This window comes from Parambassis ranga, chromosome 1, assembly GCF_900634625.1.
Source record: "Parambassis ranga chromosome 1, fParRan2.1, whole genome shotgun sequence".
Lineage (NCBI taxonomy): Eukaryota > Metazoa > Chordata > Actinopteri > Ambassidae > Parambassis > Parambassis ranga.
The window spans coordinates 999000-1019874 of record NC_041022.1 but is presented as its reverse complement, the minus strand read 5'-3'; the positions used below and the strand labels follow the sequence as shown (position 1 = coordinate 1019874).

Genomic DNA, 20875 nt, shown 5'->3' with positions numbered 1-20875 from the left:
GCTTTTATTTCTTTTTAATTGTGTGAATGGCGTTGCCCCGTTGTACCTCTCTGAGCTTCTCCTTCCTTACACACCTCATCGGGCTCTCAGGTCAGCTGACAAACTGCTGAGTGTACCTAAAACAAATCGGAAGCTCAGAGGGGACCGGGCCTTTGCGGTGGCAGCGCCAAAACTTTGGAACGACCTGCCTCTGCACATTAGACTCCTCTGTTACTGTTTTTTAATACTTGTTCACATTGGCATTTTGCACCACTTGAGATGTTGACATTTGACATGATTTTATTTTCTTCTACTTTATTTTATCTAATTTTATTTTTTTTTATTTATTTTAACATATTTTAAATGAGTTTTAATATATTTTTATTTTATTATATTTTTTTATAGCACTTTGGTAAACAAGTGCATTATGTGCATTATAAATAAAGTTGCAGTAATATATGAAATAACAGTAACAGACATAGATAACATCATTGGACACCCAGGGCACAGTGAGTTGCAGTTGTCACAGTTGTAGCACAGGAGACAATAATGGTGATTTTAATTTCATTGTGTAAGTTTGAAGAGATACTTTAAAAGCAATGCTGACAGAGGAAAACAATAGAACACAGGTGATCACAGACTGTCACAGACTATTAGCTGTATTACTGAATATACCTTTTATTGCAATAGATACAGATACATGCACACAGGCTGCTCACACTTTCTTTCCCAGTACAAACTAAAGTCAGCGTCTGAACCTTTTTCACTTCCACAGCATGTGGCAAAGCCATAATTTATCTTTTCAAGCAACATTACCAACATTTATAAGCTCTGTCGCTGCTCCCAGATCGTCTCCACCGCCATCCCTCTGCCTCCTCTTCCTCTCTCCCTTTCTATCTTTACCCAGCAGGCATCATCACCACATCTAAGTACACTGAAGCCACACCAGTGTTTTTCTACATGCCTCTTGCTCAACATTACCAGAATTCATTACTCAAACACACAGTGCCCTGTAGCAATACATTCGGTATGTTTGTTGGAGAGTAATAAACGAAAGCAGCATTTCATGTTATTTTGTGGCTTTTTGTTTTCTGTTGCATTGAGAGATTTTCTTTTGTCAAGCCGTGCCTCAGCTTGCTGTGCTTTTCTGTTGTGTTCCTGTTGTTCATTGTCCCGCAGTGCATTTTGAATTCTGTTATCATTTCCATACATTTTCCCTCTCTTTATGTCCAGGTATACTGCAGTGTGAGCCCAGTCAGCTGAGAGACCCAGGTCTTCCGTCTCTTCTGCCATGACTGTCAGCGGGTATTCCATGACCGACTCACCAACAGCGAAGATGAGACTTATTTCAACACCCTCATCTGCGAAATGGCCAGTAAGAGCTCTCACAAAATGAATTTCTTTGTTAAATGCACAGTTGTAAATTACATCTGCTTTGCTATGTGTCTATATTTTGAATTTTACTTGTATAAGAAGTAATTTTTGTCACTTTTCTATTTTTCTGCCAGGCAGATATTTTAACATTAACTTGGAACCTTCAGCCCATCATATTTGGAGACTTCATCAAGGTCGGGTTCCACTTCAGAGAACATCTTATTTATATGTTTACCCAGATATGCCACATTTATTTACCGGTGTTCCCACAATCCTTGTAGGTGGGCACAGAGAAAGAAGATCGCCTTTATGAGGGTCTGACAGATATGAATACGATCCAGGCTGTGCTTCAGGAGTATGTATGATTACAACATGACCCTCTCCAAGGAGACCAAGCTGGTTTTCTTCCAGGACGCCATTGAGCATGTCTCCAGGTGGGCACATGCTAACATGTAGGCCTATCTATTGAATTTCTACATTTTTTATAAGATGACTTGGGTAGGTGGTTGATGGATTTAACTGATATTGTACAGTACATGTACAATATATTTGTAAGAAAAATTTGAAAAATATGATTAGAAACAATAATAATTAAAAATGATTTCACAATAGCAAAACTGATAGAACTTCTTCTAGGATTTGAGTCTCTAACAGCTTTTACAATATGTTCAATAACACCAAACACTGTTTGCAGTATAAAACACTTTCTACAAGTTGCAAATGGAAAAATCACTTTTTTATATCTTATACTTGTATATAAAGGAAAACAGGGTGGAGAATTTCTTGGTATACATGTATAATAACAGCAGTCTTAACCTAAACTATGCAGGCACCTGAAGTCTTTTTCTAAGGGTTTGTTTAAGGGACGGTTTTAGGATGCACTTAAAGGGTCTGTCATCATTTCGGAAAATAAATGTAGCCGTTTCTTTTTTGAGAAAGAAGCAGAATAATAATATTACTTATTACTTCTACTTGCATCTCAGAAAAATAAAACGACTTTGATAAAAATTCAGGAATGGCCCGGTCAGTTACAGTTAGTGCTTAAGGGCACTGACTGTAACTGGCACATAAACCTTCCACTTTTATGTTAACCCCTGCAGAGACCAAAGGTGCTTTCTGTGTATGTGTGAGATTTTCTGCGTGTGGTCAATCCCTCAGGTGTTCCAGTATTTCATCTCACGTGTACGAGAGAAACTGCACACTGTGCTATGTATGAGCCCTGTGGGTGATGCCTTCAGGTCCCGCTGTCAAATGTTTCCTTCACTGGTTAACTGCTGTACCATTGACTGGTTTGTGCAGGTATGCAGGTTTATTTTTTGATCACTCCTCTTTGCTTGAATTTCTTATTGCTGTACAGAATGTGGACTTTGGCATTGAAGACCTAAAGCAGAACTTGTCTGCTTTGTGTGTGGAGATACATGTCGGTGTCACTGACATGGCTGAGCGCTACTATTTTGAAGCGAGATGGCGGTATTACACCACACCTACCTCCTATTTGGAGCTTATCAACCTCTACCTGAGCATGCTTGACAACAAGAGACAGCTGTTGATTCTGGTATGTCCACCCAATCATTGTGATTAGTTGATTAGTAACATTGTTACCAAAGTAATAGAAGCTGGATTTGTGTATGTAGTTATGTATGTAGTCTTATTTTGTGAGTTTTTGAGGGACTTGGACGAGGCATCGGTGGCTCTGGAGAGTTCCAATCAGGCCCTTAATTCTCTCAGCAAGGCCGACATCTCTGAGATCAAGGCGTTTACCAAACCACCAGACTTAGTGATGACCATCATGAAATGACTCTTCTTGATCCAGCTAATCGTTATATCTTTCGTACAGATTATGCCACGTCCATGTTTTTTAGAACATAATCTGTCAAAATATTGTCAGATAAGCTGTCAGATGCAGTTTTATAAAATAAAGTCACAGTATGAAGGGCAAAGACATCAAAGGCCCAGTTAAATGCATTGATTTCATTCGACACCAATAGTTTCTGTTTTCATATCCAAACAAAGTAAAAAAAATCATAGTCATCAGCATTTCTATCAGAGGCAGTTATCAATCATTACTATGCTATCATTATCTTTTTTTGTCATTTTACACTCACTCTTCTATTTTCCATGGTGCTATTTTTTTTAATCCCACTTATTTTGTAGTCAGCATTCAGAGGGATTATGCTACTATCTCATGACTTGGCACTCATCCCTCTGTAAACCCCCTAAATTTCATCAGTTATTAATCTACTGGATTGCTGCTCCAAATCGGATCCTGCCCAATATCCTGTCAACTTCAACCTCTTCCACCCACTCTTCTGCACACTGGCACTTCGTAGAATTTTCACTAACTGCAACTACTAAGAAAAGTTAAATAAGCGTGAACTGATGAGCCAAAACACAAAGCAAATAACAAAGGATTTTACACTCCCAATGGGTGAACAGTTGATTATTGTGCTGTTGTCGGTATGTTGGAGGTGGGAGTGGTGCACAGGTGACAGTGGCAACAATGTCTTTGGTAAACAGAACAGAACTGGATGAAGGCTGCTGTATTAGATGAGGCCTGTGTTCTTTTGCATTATATGGATGACTTGAGTGCACATAGCCTCAGGGGGAACGGATAAGACATGTGAGAAAATGAGTCCATTGCACATTACATGCGACCTCTGTAATTAGGACATTGCACATTTGGAGGCTGCAATATTCTTTGGGAATGATTTCAGAAATGTTACAAAGACTAAAAGGTTTTTGTTTGTTGTTGTTGCCAGATTTCCAGATTTTGATCAGATAAACTATTTTTGGGATGTACTAGAACAACAAAGGGATTTTTAGCTGCTAGTTGCTAGATCTTCCAACTTACAGTGTTGTTTTGGACGTATAAAAAGAGGTGGTCATGGCATCAGGACGTAATAATGTTTGGCTTTGATAGATTATTCTGAAGGCTATACAGCATATATCAACACAAGCTTTGGTTATTTGTAAGTAGTGTATTTTTCTTACATGACAGCTTGTGGCTGAGTTTGCTAAATTATGCAACATGTAATAAAATGTATATAGCAATCTGCCAGAGTCAAATTGAAAAATTCCTAATGTTTTTAACAGATTTATTTCGTAGCAAAAACTTTTATTATTTTTATTATTAGACGTTTTTGAGAGAGTTTCTCACTTTAGAGTTTCTCACTAATATTGCTTTATTTTTTACAGACCAGACTGGCCCTCTGCCAAGCAATTACTGGGAGATGCCAATTTCCTTAGGCGTCTGACAGACTATGACAAGGATAATATCAAACCTCAGATCCTGCTGAAGCTGCAAAAATACACCAACAACCCTGGCTTCCTACCTGAGAAGGTCTGTTTGAATTTCATGTCAAACACTCAGATATCTATCAGCAGAACTTCTCTTGTCTTTTCTTTTACTTAACTTAACGATTAGAGTTCAGACGCTTGTTGTCAGTGTTGGAATGGCAATGTAATTTATATCGTTTATCCACTGTACTGTATGTACGCTATGCAGATTTAATGATATATATTCTGAAAAAATGGATGGAATTTGACCCAGTATGTTTCAGTGTGCTGGGTGTAATACTTTATCATGTGTTGCTTTTAGGTGGAGAAGGCGTCCAAAGCTTGCAGATCGATGTGCATGTGGGTCAGAGCTATGGATCTTTACTCCACAGTGCTCAAAGACGTTTTGCCTAAAAGAAAAAAAATGGCTAAAGCACAGGTCAGTCATAAAGAGTTTTAGAGTTTAAATAAACTTGCAATTACTGATATGCTGAACATTTACAATATTTCTTCACAGTCTTTCTGCTGTCTGTTCCTTTGTCACTTTAGTTATTTTTGTCTGCCGTGCACCTCTCTGTAAATACCTTTTTTATGACTGGTCTGCATACTTGTCTCCCGCTACCCTTACCTATGCAGGCTGGATACAACCATGAAAACACTAAGGGAAAAGCAACAACTTAAGGAGGAGGAGGATCAGATCAAGGACCTACAGGACCAGTTTGTTATGTTGATATGATAAACCATACCTGGATGCACTTCTAAAATCAGTTTATGCTTTAAAATGTTCTTGAACTTGTCTAAACTGTGTTCACTGAAAGTGTTCACTAAAATGTCTTTTTCCTTCCTCATAGTTAGCAAAATGGCTCTGACACAGGCTCAACTGGAGAGAGCAGGGAAACTGACCTCTGCTCTGGGCGATGAGCAGATTCGCTGGGAAGAAAGTGTTGCTCTGTTTGAGCAGGAAATTATCAGTGTTGTGGGAAATGTATGCATTGCAGCTGCCTGCATTGCCTACTATGGAGCCTTCACTTCCCACCGTAGACAGCTGGTAGGTACAGTGTGATGGGATGGTTTAAAACCTTTAGGGCCTCTGTGATAAAGTGTGCAGCTGGTATGTCCAATGTGAGCCTGGTCTAGAGTTTTGCACCTCACTGCACTGCCTTTGGCTGGGTATATATGGGTATATATTTTTTTATATATGTAATTTCTAGTGGAGTAGTGAATGAAAAGTGTCTGTGCATCATCAAAATACAGAAGCTACATGATAAAAGAGAACAGAAAAAATGAAACATATTGTGAAGAAAGCAGTAACAGCTAATACCATATACCCTGTTTACTGTTGTTCCCCAGCTGATTGATCAGTGGATTATACAGTGTCAGAAGCTAAACATACCCATCAGTTCCCCCTTCAGCCTGATCAACATTCTGGGTGATCCATATGTCATGTGGAACACTGAAGGGTTGCTCTGTGACACTGTATCTACAGAGAATGGAATCCTGGTAACCAAAGACCGTCGCTGGCCTCTTATGATCGACCCACAGGATCAGGTGACGTAAATTAATTCAGAGGACATATGTATAAGTCATTTGTTACTATTACTGGTAGTTAGAGTTTCACACATGGTGTCATACTGAGATGAGCTAACTAAATGGCTGCAGTGTTAGCGTAAAGAACAAAAAAAAAAAAATCTCTCTGAAAATAGAACCTCCTTTCAGACACGGTCAGAGACAAAGTCACAGACTGGCCCCCGCCCCAGGACACCAAGCTTCCCTTCATACGGTAGAAAGGACACCAACCAGCTCGTTCAGCATTGCAAATTTGCACTAAATGAAGATATTTTCACTGCTTCTTTATTGTGTTTCCATGTCTGATCATGTTTCATTGAATGCTGTAGATAATACAATGTGAATTGTACACAGCTATTTTGTTTTACATCCATTCAGGTACAAAGTCTTTTGTCACATTAGGTCAAAGTTATTTCTTTCACCCTCAGGCCAATCAGTGGATCCGCAACAAAGAGACGAAGCATGGCCTAAAAGTGATCAAGCTCACAGACCCCAGTTTCCTTCGTACCCTAGAAAATGCCATATGCATGGGCATGCCAGTACTGCTAGAGGAGGTAGGAACACACTGCCCACAATATGTTCAAATAAGTACTGTACTGTACTGCAAGGGCTACTTTCATATGACATCATAATTGTACAATGAGGCCGTTATTGAACAATGTTTCCATTACAAGGTTTTTTGTGCTTTAGCATAATAACACCTGCTGTTATGGTGTCGAAATGGCATCAACAAGTCTGCACCAGAGACAGTTAGGTCACTATGGAGTTTTGGAATTCACTAACATCAACAGACATTTGCTCACAACATACCAAAACAAACTATAATAGGTATTTATGTGCTTTCCAAGAAGCACACATGTTTGGAATAAAAACAGTAGCACACACAAGAACCTTTGTGAATCCTTCTGCCATTGAAGCTACATATTGGGCAGTATAATGAACGCCTGGCATCAAACCATGTTTCTGCAGACATTAAATCACCTGCCAGCTACTCCTGTGTGCAGTGCCCTTTTGTTCAACACCAGCCAGGAGAGCAGAAGGACCCTGTGAATGCAAGGGTTTATTCAAACCAGGGGTTGCATGGTGACTGTAACGGCCGAATAAGTCTGAGGATGTTTTTGTTAAGACACAAAAAACAAAGGCTCTGATAATGCAGAGTGGCATGACAGTTAAATCTTTATAAATTAATTAGTGTTTCATTAGAATTGTTGTGTGTGTGATCCTGGCTTCGATTAATGTAAAATGTGTCTTTTGGCGTGTCAATTTTTTCCTGTTTTCCAGATATGTATCAAAGTTACAATCATCAATTTCACTGTGACTGAGTCTGGCTTGGAGGACCAACTGCTCACAGACCAAACTTTAGGACTCATATTCACAACTTTACCTTTTTCCCTCTCTTTTTTTCCTCTTTCTCCTTTTTACCCTGCAATTACCCTGCAACTCGTTTCTCTCTTTAAAGTGATGTGGTGCGTCTTGAGAGTCTACGTCTTGAGGAACAGCTGATTGTTCGCATCAACGCTGACCGCAATCAGCTGAAAGATTTCGAGGACCGCATTCTTAAGCTTCTCTTTACCTCTAAGGGGAATATACTTGACAATGAGGAGCTCGTTCAGACTCTCCAGGAGGTCTCCGGCAGAGGTCATACGGATGATCTTGATGAATTTTGCATTCCCTGTCATCATTTTCAACTTTCTGATTGTTCTAATTGAAATGGAAACTTTTTGTTGTTCTTGTTCTAGTTGTCGTGCTCCTCAATCACTTCTCTTGTCTGTTTTTTTCCTCCACTATCTCCAGGTGACATCAGAGGTCATAAAGCAACGCCTGGAGGACGCAGAATCTACTGAGCTGATGATCAACTCGCTCTGTAGCCACCCGAGGCTCTGGCTTGTTTTTTGTCATCGCCAGTCTTTCTGAGATCGATCCCATGTATCAGTTCTCCCTGAAGTACTTCAAACAGGTAGAAGAGATGAAGCAGGCTTTATTTATTTTCCTGTCTACAAAGCACACAAAATTTGTGTAGAACACAAATGCTTCAACACACCACATAGTAATTGGGTTTTTGTCTCTCTTGTTGATTTCATTCTTCTCCCACAGCTCTTTAATTCCACTATTGAGACATCAGAACAGAGCAGCGTGCTAGAGAAGCGTCTCCAGATCCTGCTGGACCAGATCTCACTCGACTCCTACATCAATGTATCTCGTGGCCTCTTTGAGCAGCACAAGCTCATCTACAGCTTCATGCTGTGTGTAGAGATCATGAGGCAGCGTGGAGAAAGTTCTGATGGAGAGTGGCAGTACTTCCTGAGGGGCGCTTCCTCTTTCAAAAAGGTAAAGTGGCGAATCAGGTCAGAAAAGGTTGCTGAAATACTGATGCTGGATGAAAAGCTGTATAAGGGTCTCAGTAGTGTGTTGCTGTGTTTATGTTGAGTATAATGTAACTGCGTCTTTACACACTGAAGTATTATTTACATTCAGTCAGTGATTTTATCTGTCTGCTGTAGTACCTTTTAAACTAAGCTATTTCTGAACCTACTAATAGTCAATACAACAGGCAGCAGAGCTATTGGTAAACAAAGCAACTAAAAAAACTATATCGGTACAACTATCCCAGTTTTAGTATAGCCACGCTTTTAACTGTCAGAATGTAGGAACAGTAAGAATGTCTGACTACTGAAGTCAGAATAAACTGGAAAGCATGGTGTTTTTTCCTACAGGAATATAGAGATAACAAAAAAAATTGGCTCCTAGGTATTCTTGTAATTGGAAGAAATATACAAATTTGATACAGTTTCTTGGCTGGATCCTCCTAAATGCAGATAAACAAGGTGCTGTTTCCTCCCCCATTTAAAACCCCTGACAAGTCGGCCTTCAGGCAATATTTTCATTCTGTCCCCCTCTCATGTCAGGATTGAGTTGAGAAGAAAAAAAGGAGCGACTTGTCCTTGTCTCTCTTTTGGCCAGCCTATTGCTGTGGAACTACTGAGACTGATGGAAACACAGACAATATGAGACAGACAAAAGAACACAGAGTATGAGAAATTCTTTCCTTGGAAAGGTTGACAAAATAAATATTTCTGTGAAAGAGAGATAAGAAATATCTCAGTTTTTCAGCTGTCCATGCACGCTGCATGCTGATGGACCTTAAGCAATTAATGAAAAAAACACTCAAGTCAAACATAAGGTCATTCTGGACACCTTGAGGAGGGCTATATGATGTTTAGTTGAACCCCAACCTGCTTACATTTCAGTGATTCCTGGGAATAATTGCCCTTCTTCTATCTTTTTCCCCTCATTCATAATATGTATTTTTCTATCATCTCTGACTCTGGGGGAACAGAGGAGTGTGAATTGAGACACCATTGGTTTGGATAATGAATATAGGATGTAGCACAGAGCAATGAATAAAAGAACCTTTGAGATTTAGCTCTGGTAATATTGACAAGTTCAGATGGTTTTAAGACCACAATACCGATCAGTCAGTGCCACCCAGGGGTATATTTCCTCTCTTCACCCATCATTTGATATTCATTTATATGGCATTAGTTAGTCTGGAGGTGCTGTCTGTTATCCGCCGTGATCCTCATGCTGATTCTGCCCTTCCTTCATCCTCCTTCACATTTGTGTTTCCATGTCTTCTGCCTTTGTCTTCCAGCTTCTATACATTCATCATGTACTCTCCTCTCAGTCACTTTGTATGCTTTTCATACTTGTCATGACATTTCTTATAACTACCAGACTTATATGTTTTGGATTATCCTTCCATCACACTGTTGGCATGCTTTATTGTTTCATACCCCCCCCCCCCACTTTCCTTGTTGATTCATCTCCCCTTTCATTTTCTTATCCCAGGACCATGCAGAACGGCCAGATGTGACATGGCTAAGTGATTTTCACTGGCAGACATGTTGTGAGCTTGAGAACGCACTGCCCTGCTTCAAGGACATCTCCAAGGAAATCACCAGTACCCACATATATATCAAGCACGGTAACCAAACCCCATTGCAATTTAGTATTTCCTCTAAATATGGAAATGAAAACATTTGACATGTAATGTAATCACTCTTGTACCATCATTTACCACATAGTGTACAAATCCCATGCTTCCTACCAGGCAAAGGTCTTTTATGTCAGATTTGTGTAGTATTAAACGAGTCACCTCTCCTTTAGGACGTTTTCAAGCATCCATTAATCCAGAGACCTGTGAAGGCTACGTGTCAGAGTTGCCTCCTCTGGGGGAGTCCAAAGAGGGGAAGCAAGAGATAAAAGGCTACTGGAGTGAGAGGCTGGGAGCCTTCCAGAAGCTAGTTCTTATTAAGAGCTTTATGGAAGAGAAGGTGAGCATGGAGGAAGTCTGTGGATGTTGCCTTTCTGGGTGTCAATACTCTTGGTTCCTTCATCACAGTCCCATGTTAGTCCGGTTTACCCTGTGACTGTCTGACGGACTCCGTCCCTTTTCTTTTCCAGGTGGTCCCTGCAGCAACTGAGTTTGTGATTGTCTCACTGGGGGAGCGGTTTGTGGAAAACCCTCCTATAGACCTGGCTAATCTCTACAATGACATGCCCCCCTCCACCCCATTGGTCTTCATCCTCAGCACAGGATCTGACCCCATAGGTGCCTTTCAGCGCTTTGCAAATGAGAGAGGATGTCTTGACAGGTCAAATAAGTAATGGTGGGGAGGAATGGTTACAAAGAGTGTGATGACTTGGTCTCTGGAGCCAAAATATAACTGTGCCGACCCTCCCTGACGGACATATTGTTTCAGAATTTTAATGCATAAAGGATGATTTATACACATAATATCTGACAGATGTGTAGAATTATCACATTTATTTCTCCTTTCTTCTCAGGGTTGACTCGATCTCATTGGGTCAAGGCCAGGCACCTATAGCAGAGAAGATGATCCATGCAGCAATAAAAAGTGCTGCATGGACTGGGTTTTCCTGCAGAACTGCCATCTGGCTGTCTCCTGGATGTTAGCCATGGAGGAGCTCATTAAGACCTTCACAGAACCTGGTACTACTACTGGCATGAACATTTTGCTGCATGTCTACACAGGAGGTGTCTGTCTTTTGCACTTTCTACAGAAAGTATGTTTAGTCAGTCTAGCTGTCTTAAGCCAAAGGATATTTAATGTGTACAACAATATCAGGAGCCTACATCATGCACAGGCACTGAAGCTGCTGCTCATTGGCGTTTTAAAGTTTTTAAATGGCGTGATGTGGAGGGCAACATCACCCAGGAGAGTCCAAATGGAAGTAAGGTATATGATGATGTCACCAAAGTATAATCATACTTGTGGTAAAAGTGGCTTAAATAACAGGATATTTAACTTGAGAAATAGTGATTGCGGATGAAAACGTACCCAAGAGAAGACACAGTGCTTCAGTATAGCTCCATGCTTTTTCCATTGACTTTTTCTTTCTGTTTAATGCATGTAAATCATTGTTTCTTTTTTTTCCTCTTTCAGTGCAGACACATCCATCCACGTTTGTTTCTCAGCTCCATGCCCACCAAAGAATTTCCTGTTACAGTGCTTCAGAATTCTGTCAAGGTGCGCAGTCATACAAACACATTATGCCACTTCATTGCATTTCTTTTGAAGATTTGTCTGTCTAAAAGTCCGAAGAGTGCTCTGCAGGATTAATGTTTGCAGTATTAGGACATTTCTGCATGTGCTTTTTGGTGAGTAAATCAACATTTTCTGTACTGAACAGGCCCGTCTGTCTTTGTTATGAAGGATGTTCACACACAAAAGTCTAGTCTAGTCTAGTACAAGTAGCTGTAGGAAAGCTCATTATTATGATTGCAGAGGAACTAATGGTACTGTGCTGCTAAAGCACTAGATAGTGGCGTTTTTGTTGGGTCTGTTGGGATGAGACAGATTTGCATTGCTTTTACTGGGCAGTTATGTGACATTTAGCATCCAGTGTAATTAGCAAAACAAAAGGCTGGACTGGTAACGTCTGCACAAGAACAGTGCAGTAATTACAGTAATTATTCAGCACATTAGAGTGGGATCAGTTGTACAGAGGATTGCAGGTGTTTAACATTTGTGTAACCTTTGCTCAGAACTGCGCACCACCATGAGGCAAACCGCAGTGTCAGAGAACCTGCAAAACATTAGAAAAATATTTAATGACATTTATTCATATGCAAGATAATTCTAATGGCAGTAAGATAAACTAATAACATTGAACTCAAAGCTCTTTGGCCACTGGGAAAATGAGCCGTGATGAAAATGTCATCTGTCATGTTGGTTTTAAGTTTGGAGCCGCTGAGCAGGCATCCTGACAGGGTACATTTAACCATTAGGAGACTTTCTAGACTCATAATGTAAATAAATGAATATCTTTACTGTCAAAGTGTGTTTATGAAGCGTTAGTTTTATGTAAATAAATTGTCCAAAAAAACACAGTTTTACTTGGCTGTGATCGATGTCTGTGCTGTTATACACTGTGAAACAGCGATTTGTAAGAGTACTGCTCTCCCTTTGGCCGATGCAAATATAAAGTGTACATCTTTTCCAGGGTTTATTCAGCCATTTAAATCATTTTCATCCCACACAAACACACACAGTCTCACTAATTGGCAGCATACATTGCATATGTAACTATGTAAGCTTTAAAATTCTTAATTGCATTTATCTTGATATGAATCTTTAAATCAGTAGTAGCATGTGCATGTACATTGTAATTATGAACCACTTGAATGGGCCAATGTTGCAGCATAGTAGATGACTAAGTGGCTCCTTAGTGCTTAAGTTGATATATATTTAATTATTCTGTGAATACCTTCAAGATCAGCATTAGCCTTACGCAGCATGGACTCTATAGTTTGATAAGTGTGTTTTACACTAGACTATGCTTGAGAGTCATACTGCAGATATAATAGCAAGGCGTACAGACTGCCTTTTAACAAGGAGCTACTGTGGGTTGTCGTAACTGTGATGTTGTCAGCTGTAACCACTGAGCTGCAGGTCTCTCTGCTGTCAATTGCCTGGTGACTAATGAGCCTATGAGCCAACATGCGACGAGCCTTCACAGAGATCACCAGCAATTTCTTTGAAGAGCATGTTCTGGGAGGCCGGTCTTTGGAATCTGCTTTTTCCATGCTATCATACAGGTTACATACACTCAGTCACAGTATCATCACTGCTCTGAGTACCTGGATGTATTGTGTTGTCTGTCTAGTGCTTGTCAGTTTGTGTGTCTCCTTATATGTGTCTTGTTTTTATGTGTCGTAGGAACGAAAGAAGTTTGGTCCTCTGGGCTGGAACATCCCTTATGAGTTCAATGACAGTGACAGAGAGTGTGCTCTCCTCAACCTCAGCCTCTACTGCAAAGATGGCACCATCCCATGGGACGCTCTCATCTGTACAACTGGTAGGGAAGTGCATAGACAAATGTAGATAGACCTGTGTGTGTGTATATATATATATATGTACACATATATTTCCAATTAATTTGATGAAGAAACATTTTGTAGATGTTAGCACTTCCTTGTGAAAAAATATCATGTTTGAATGAGTCTTTGGATTGCCTCGCAACAGGAAATAGTCACTTTGTATCACTGTCTGCTGCCGTATTTGTTGTGCTGTACACTGTCAACACCACACACATTTTCAGCATCATGTAAAATGGGGGAAAGCGTACGTGTTTGCTGATTTCACAGGGCAGGACAGCCCTGTAACACGATTTCACTCTGTTCTGCAGCAATGATCCTGTGTTTGTTCAGTTGCCACTCAGTGAACATTCACAGCTCTCTTCCCCTTCACTGTGTTCATAGAAATGAAATGAAAAGAACGGATGTTCCCTCTTCTCCGAGCACGTCGGAATGTGCTGTTTTAAGTCCAATTTTATATGGCACGTTGTGAGTTTGAAAATTAAACCATTTCATCAGCTGGCTCATATCAAAGAATTTAAAATATTGTTTTGTTTAATGATGTTTTTTTAAACATGAAACTTAATGTAGAATTTTGTCATATTGTCACAGACATGGACGCTAATGTATAATTTAATTTGGATTTAATTACGTCAGCCTAATATTGTTTGTCATTGTCACCTGTAATGCACATCTTTAAAGTTAATATAAAGAAGAGGAAGCCAGCCCATTCAGAAACAATGCTCATCATATCCCTAAAGTTCATTTGTTTTCTGCTTTTCAATTACACCTCCAAATGATTATGTGGTGCGTTCAGTCTCAGCGGAGCGCACAATATCAAATTGATGTCCCTCATTGTTGTCATCACACAACTGTGTTATTAGTTTAATCCTTAATTCTAACAGCTCTTGTGAGCCAGAGCTCCAGATTCTTTGAGGGAAAGAATTTGTGCTCAAACCAAGCATGATATTGCCTTTTCCTTTTTAGGAGCAGTTCTTCTTTTCTCTGTGCAAAAAAAAGCCTGCTTTACCTAGCCTGCAGCTTACTAAAGGCTTTCAGCAGAGATTTGTCTGATTATTCATTTCCTTCCTTAGATAACTGCGTATATCTTTCCACAAAGTATGGATTTCAGTGCTTGAACCTGAAAAATAATTTAGAATCCTCTTTTTCTTTCTATAAAGCTTATGTCTTTCTTTGAAAAGTCCTATTCCTTTTGAGCCTTATTCCTTTTCTGTGGCTTGTGTTGGTGCTTCTGCATTAGAAACAGAATGTCTGAAGCAATTTAATGTTTCATACGTCAAAATGCAGATGGTTTCCTCAGCCTCTAGCGGGATGTACGGGCATAAAAAGATACCACCGTAAGTGACCTTAGGCAGCATGGACTAACCATGCAAGGAAGAATCCGAGAGCAAGAGGATGGTTGAAATACACCTGACAGTCTGAAAGAAAACACTGCATCTACTGTACAGTAACTCTTAAGTACTAAAGGTCTGATTTTAAACTAAAATATCTCAAGCTATGCAATCTGACATAACGAGGATATTCCTTCAAACTACCACCTCCTGTATCAGTTAACCATGCTGGTCATTATTCTGTCTGCAGGTGAGATTACATATGGGATCAGCGCTGCCTCAGGACAGTCCTAAAAGGCTTCTTTTCTCCTGAATCTCTGCAGCCTGGCTACACCTATTCTCCCTTAGGTAAAGCTCATTCTCCCTTTCTCTATATATACACAAATAGAATAAACAAAATAACCAGAACACCAGGCAAATTAAATGCAACGCAGCAAGTCTGCATATGCAAAAGTCTTATTTGTCACAGTGAACACTCCCTTATTTTCTCTGGATTAATGGCTGTCTTCCCTGTGTGCAAGGCGTTTACTCTGCCCCAGAGACAGATGAACTCAAGCAATACAAGAACTACATTGAGAGTCTTCCCATCACAGATGATCCCGAGGTCTTTGGCATGCATGAGAATACCAACTTTTCAGGTGAGGAACAACACTGAAACAGCAGTGAAAGAGTCTGTAAAAACATTTACCCCCTTCCTTTCTGTGAGTGTCTATTGCACACTATGGACAGACTCCCTGCTTGAACTGTATATAGATTTACTATAAAAGTAGATTTAGTGTGAGAGTATTGTAAAATCTGTGTACGTTGTGCTTTTACAGCACCATGAAACCATGACTCTAATCGACACCATTCTAGCGGTCAATCCTCGCTCTTCAGCACGTCATGGAGCGAAGAGTAACGATGAAGTAGTCTTTTGTGTAACATCATAAACGCAAAACCTCCCCCTGACTATCTGCCTGTCTTTCTCTCGTCCCGTCTGTATACAGAGCGTCTGGATAAAGCAGTGAAAAGCCTGTTTGTTCGAGACGGTAACGACCGCCTAAACTTTCTCACAACTGTTTTGGGCCAGGAAACGGACCGATTCAACAACTTGCTGCGAGTTCTCAGGGTGACACACATAGCACACAAAAACATGCATGTTTACAAAAGTGAACTCGGAGAGCATGCTGTACATCGTTTACTCTATAGTGTCAGACACAGTCTGCCTCTTTAAGTCGTGTCATGCCCTTTCCACTGCATCATTGTGACGTGATTATTTGGGTTTCCCAGGTATCTCTTATCACTCTACAGAAGGCTATAGCAGGTCAGGTGGTGATGTCAGAGGAAATGGACTGGACCTACACAAGCTTTCTAAACAACCAGGTTCCCACCCACTGGGCAAACTCTGCCTATCCCTCCCTCAAGCCCCTGTCTTCCTGGGTCAGAGACCTCACCCTCAGAACTTCCTTCATCCAGGTATGGAAGAGAGCACAGATGTTTACGCACACATTTGAGTTTAAAGTTGCGTTCACAGATTTGATGTAATTTGTCTCAATAAAGCCAACTAAACGCATATAAATTAATCAGAGCTGAATGAAAACGTGGAGGAAAATATATGATTCACTTCCTCCTTCTGGCTCAAGTCTCTTTATATCACTGACTCTGAATCTGATGTAACAAGGAAAAGCTGTCTATGCATACTGGTTTGATTGTGTTTGTGTGTGTGCATGCATGCATGTGAATTTGTATGTTTGATCTGTGTGTTATCTCATTAAGTTGAGCAATAACACATGCCCATTCTGTGTTCATCCCTGAGGCACAGACCATCTCTCTTCTGTCCCCCTCCTCCACTCGCCTCCTCTCTCTCTCTCTCTTTCTGTCTCCCTGTGCGCCCTCTTTCAGCGTTTGGTTCATCTCCCCTGACTTAAGCTGTTCTTCCGTAAGACTGGTCTGAACATGCGTATTGCACAATCCCTAAAATTCACTCTCACACTCACCCACAAACACACAAACACACACACAAACGAAACAAACAGGGGTGAGTCGCTTTAGCCCATAAAGTGTGATAGGTAGCCGCTGAGTCACACACTGCACATCTTCACTACCTCAGAAGAGAGAATCCACTGTCACTGAGTCACTTTTAGGTCCCATAAGTAACAGGAAGCCTGTAATGCACCATAGCATACTAAGCACAACACACTAACAAGGTTTCTTCAGGAAGCACATATTTTAATTAGATCTCTCTTTTTTTTGGATCTCAGGATTCTTCGTTCCTCGGGGCTTTCTTACTGGTAAAACACTGCAGCACAGTAAGGCTGTGGAAATAACTCTGTGTAGGTGAAGGAGACATATTGTTCCTCCACAAAATAATATTTATTTTTTGGACTGTATAGGGTGTTGCAGAAACATGCCCGGCAATACAATTTGCCCATTGATGAGCTCAACTTCCGCTTCAATGTGGTGCCAGCGTACAGGGATGAGATGGCGCTCTGTGAGGCTCTACGTACTCTGCCCTTCAATGCAAAACTAGATGTGGATGGCGAGGTACTGATAAGGGAACTCACTGAAATGGTTAAAGTTGCTCTAAAATCAATTTTACTGCTGTTCCTGCAGTTTATGACTATTGTTGCAAATGGAAAGAGAAACAAAAACATTTTGCTTATAATGAGTTCTACACAATAATTATGCTTTAAGGCTTTTATCAGTTGCATTTGCTTGATTTAGCTGCAAATATATCCAATCCAACGTCTATAAGAGCATAGCTGGGGCTGTGCAGTTGTGTTTTTGAATGTAGAGTATCCTTTTTCTTGAAGACATTACTCTAATCCTCCAAGCAGCTTCATCAGTGTTTGGTGGGGAAACGGGTTTATAGAGGACCTCAGGTCCTGAGACCCTCTACCACATGTAAACCCCCACCTGTTTCCTCACCAAACACTTAAAACTGATTAAGCTGCTTAGCAGTGAAAATGACCTGGATGACTGAGAATCTTCATCAACATGTTGCCAAGTTATTTTCTCTGGCTCATCACTTCTTCAACAGTTACCAGAGCCAAAGGATGGTGGACTTGGTGGACAGCATGTTCGTCGCTGGGACAACATCAACATGGTGATTGAGGATGTGTTGCTCAGAGTGATGAATGCTGCGCTGCCGGTGGTGCAGTATGTACTAGAGCCAGACCTCTACCATGCTCCTCTCAACAAGACCTCAGCCAGAGCCAGGACTCTGTCCACCACTGGTACATTATGGATTATTTTCAGTTATATTCACATTTAAGGCATGGCTCATTATTGGTCGGTTATTGGACGGGGGCTTAGGGGGTTCAGCTAGTGTCCTCTTGAGAAGCTTTATTTCCTTTCAACTCATCTCTCTCTCTCTCTCTCTCTCTCTCTCTCTCTCTCTTCAGGTCACTCTTTGGTTCGCTCTTCCAATTTTGTCGTGACAGTGATGCTTCCCTCCATGCGATCCAAGCGACCCAGTGACACTCCTGTGCCAGTTAGATGAATTGAAGTTTCGTTCAATAAACAGTTCAAGCCCGCACTGATCTGTCAGATTCTGTCATGTATCAAGTAGAATGACATCAGTTCTATGCAGCAACAACGTCGTCCTGACACTAGATAAAAGCAGGCCAGCACATACAGATCTTTTAAGATGAGACATTCTGTCCAGTAGTCGTCCACTGGAATTCATGCTGTCCGGTCAGTCACTGGATGAATTTATAATTTCACAGTACACATGTCGCCTCAGGCAGAGAAAGGACAAACCGATAGACAGAAGAGGAGATACAGTAGATGGATGAAGAGTGATGGGAAGACAGCCACATGGATGCTAATGGTTCACAAATGGGGAAAAAAAGAAAGAAAAAAGCACAAAATGGCTAAGAGGGATGTGTTGAGACAGGAGGAGGAGTGATGATCATCAAATGATGAAATGTTTCCGCTACAGCCCACACACATCAGCAGCCTATTTGTGTCACTTAGGGCATCGCAGTGCAAAAACATAAAATATGGCTCTTCAAACACATTAAGTACACCCATTGCAGTACTGGGGCAGGGTGAAGACGCACTCAATCTGCGTCTCTGCCACACACACACTGCCTCTCCACACTTTACTGCTCTGCTAACAGCAAGCAGGGCATATGTAAACATTATATTTAACATCAAGCTGGGGAGGAGCAGCACAAACTCCAGTGATGTAAAAACCATTTCAACAAATGGATCATCCCTGACTGCCTAATACACCAATGCTCCTCAGAACAGGATGGTCATATCCTGGGAAGTATTTGCCCTACTACAAGTGTAATTAAAGCCTGACTTTGCTTTATTTATACAATGCCACTAACAAGCAAAATTGTGTCAAGAATGTTTTACAGAAATCCTGAGTGACAGTTCCTTCTATGGTGGCACCTTCCTGCTGATGGCCACCTAAGTAACAGTCAGGTATTGCACTCATACACACCACTGATGTTACAAATAAGAAACAATGCTTGGATGCACCCGATACATTGACCTGTACACTTCTTAATAAGCATCGAACCTTCATATGAGGTGGTTCTCTCACTATGAAAAGAAATGATTAATGATGAGAATGAGGCAAATTTCTTATTTTATTGTCATTTTATATTCACTGTTAATTGTGTGTGTGTTTTTGTGCAGGTTTGGGAGCGCATATAGTGCTTGTCCCACAAACACAGTACCTCCCTGCAGCTGTAAATGGTGATGAGTTGTCTGGCTTTGCGGGGGCTGCACGAGGACACTTCCGCTCAGAGGTGAAGCCTTTCTGTTTATTAATCTCACCTTCATCATCCTGATTTAATCTCAGATAGTGAAAACCTGAAAATAAGTCCACATGCTAAAAAAATGCATTGGGTCATCCAGTTCAATTCACTTCAGTTTTAATTCTATGTAATTCCCTCACACAATGAGTGCACAAATGACTTTACACTTGCATGATTTTCATCTGCTCCTGTATCATTGATGTCCACTGACCTCCTAACCTTCTTTATTAACCTCCTTTCTTACAATCTTTTTATGAGCCAAGGTTATGCGCTATGATTAACTGCGGATGTACTGTACTTTACATTTATTAGGGGAGAAGTTTAAAGAAGAAGGTGGAAAAGGATTGAAGGAGTAAATGAGATTATATGCCCCAGTCACTCCGAAACCAGATTAACAATGTTTATCAACCCACACATACACACACATGCAATTTCATCCCTGTGGATTAAGCCAGAGGGAAGAGGACATGGTTGATATGTGAAACAGATGGGTCCAAAGAAAAAACTGAGGTGTTTTTTTTTAAGGGGGAAGTAAAAGGAGGACAGTGGGATTAAAGATTGACACATAAAGTGCGAATAACAGCTGTAGGACAATGAGGACAGCTGTTAACATGAATATTTGACAATCAATTAATGAACAGCACGGGCCGACATTGGTCAGCTTGATGCTCTCACTGAAGTGTGGTGTAATTCGCTTTAATTATGTTAACAACGGCCATTTGTGCAACAGAAAATGAGTGATTACAGACTGCGTGTATTAGATTAGACAGTCGAGGTCATACAGGTCGTTCAGAGTTCCATTACAGCGCTGTGACTTCCAGGTTTTTGGCTGTGTCCTCAGATATTGTCCTATTGTTCCCACCAGGAAATGGTTCAGATTTTTGCTAGTTAAGCTAGCCAGCTGCTAGATGTACCCTCATATTTGAGTTAAATGCTGTGCATCTTTTCATTGAAGGATTTTAGGCCACACAGACATGAATGAACACATTTAAATGGCTTATGGATTAATGTCATCATGGATTTATGATAGTAATAATCCAAAAATATCCTATTCATGACTTAAGCCATGTTGGTCCTTACAGGTCTGAATGAATTGCATCTGATGCTGTGAATATGCAGAGGTGATCCAGAGCACAAATATCTCAACTAATGCCAAGTCCCCACCTGAAGGCCAGAAGGGTGTGTGAGCGTGC

The 20875-nt window shown here is 40.7% G+C and overlaps 1 pseudogene; it reads left to right on the top strand.

Moving 5' to 3' along the window:
* The window catches only part of LOC114445048 (dynein heavy chain 6, axonemal-like), a 42405-nt pseudogene extending 23514 nt beyond the window's left edge, over positions 1 to 18891 (top strand).
* Positions 18892 to 20875: the final 1984 nt, after the last annotated feature.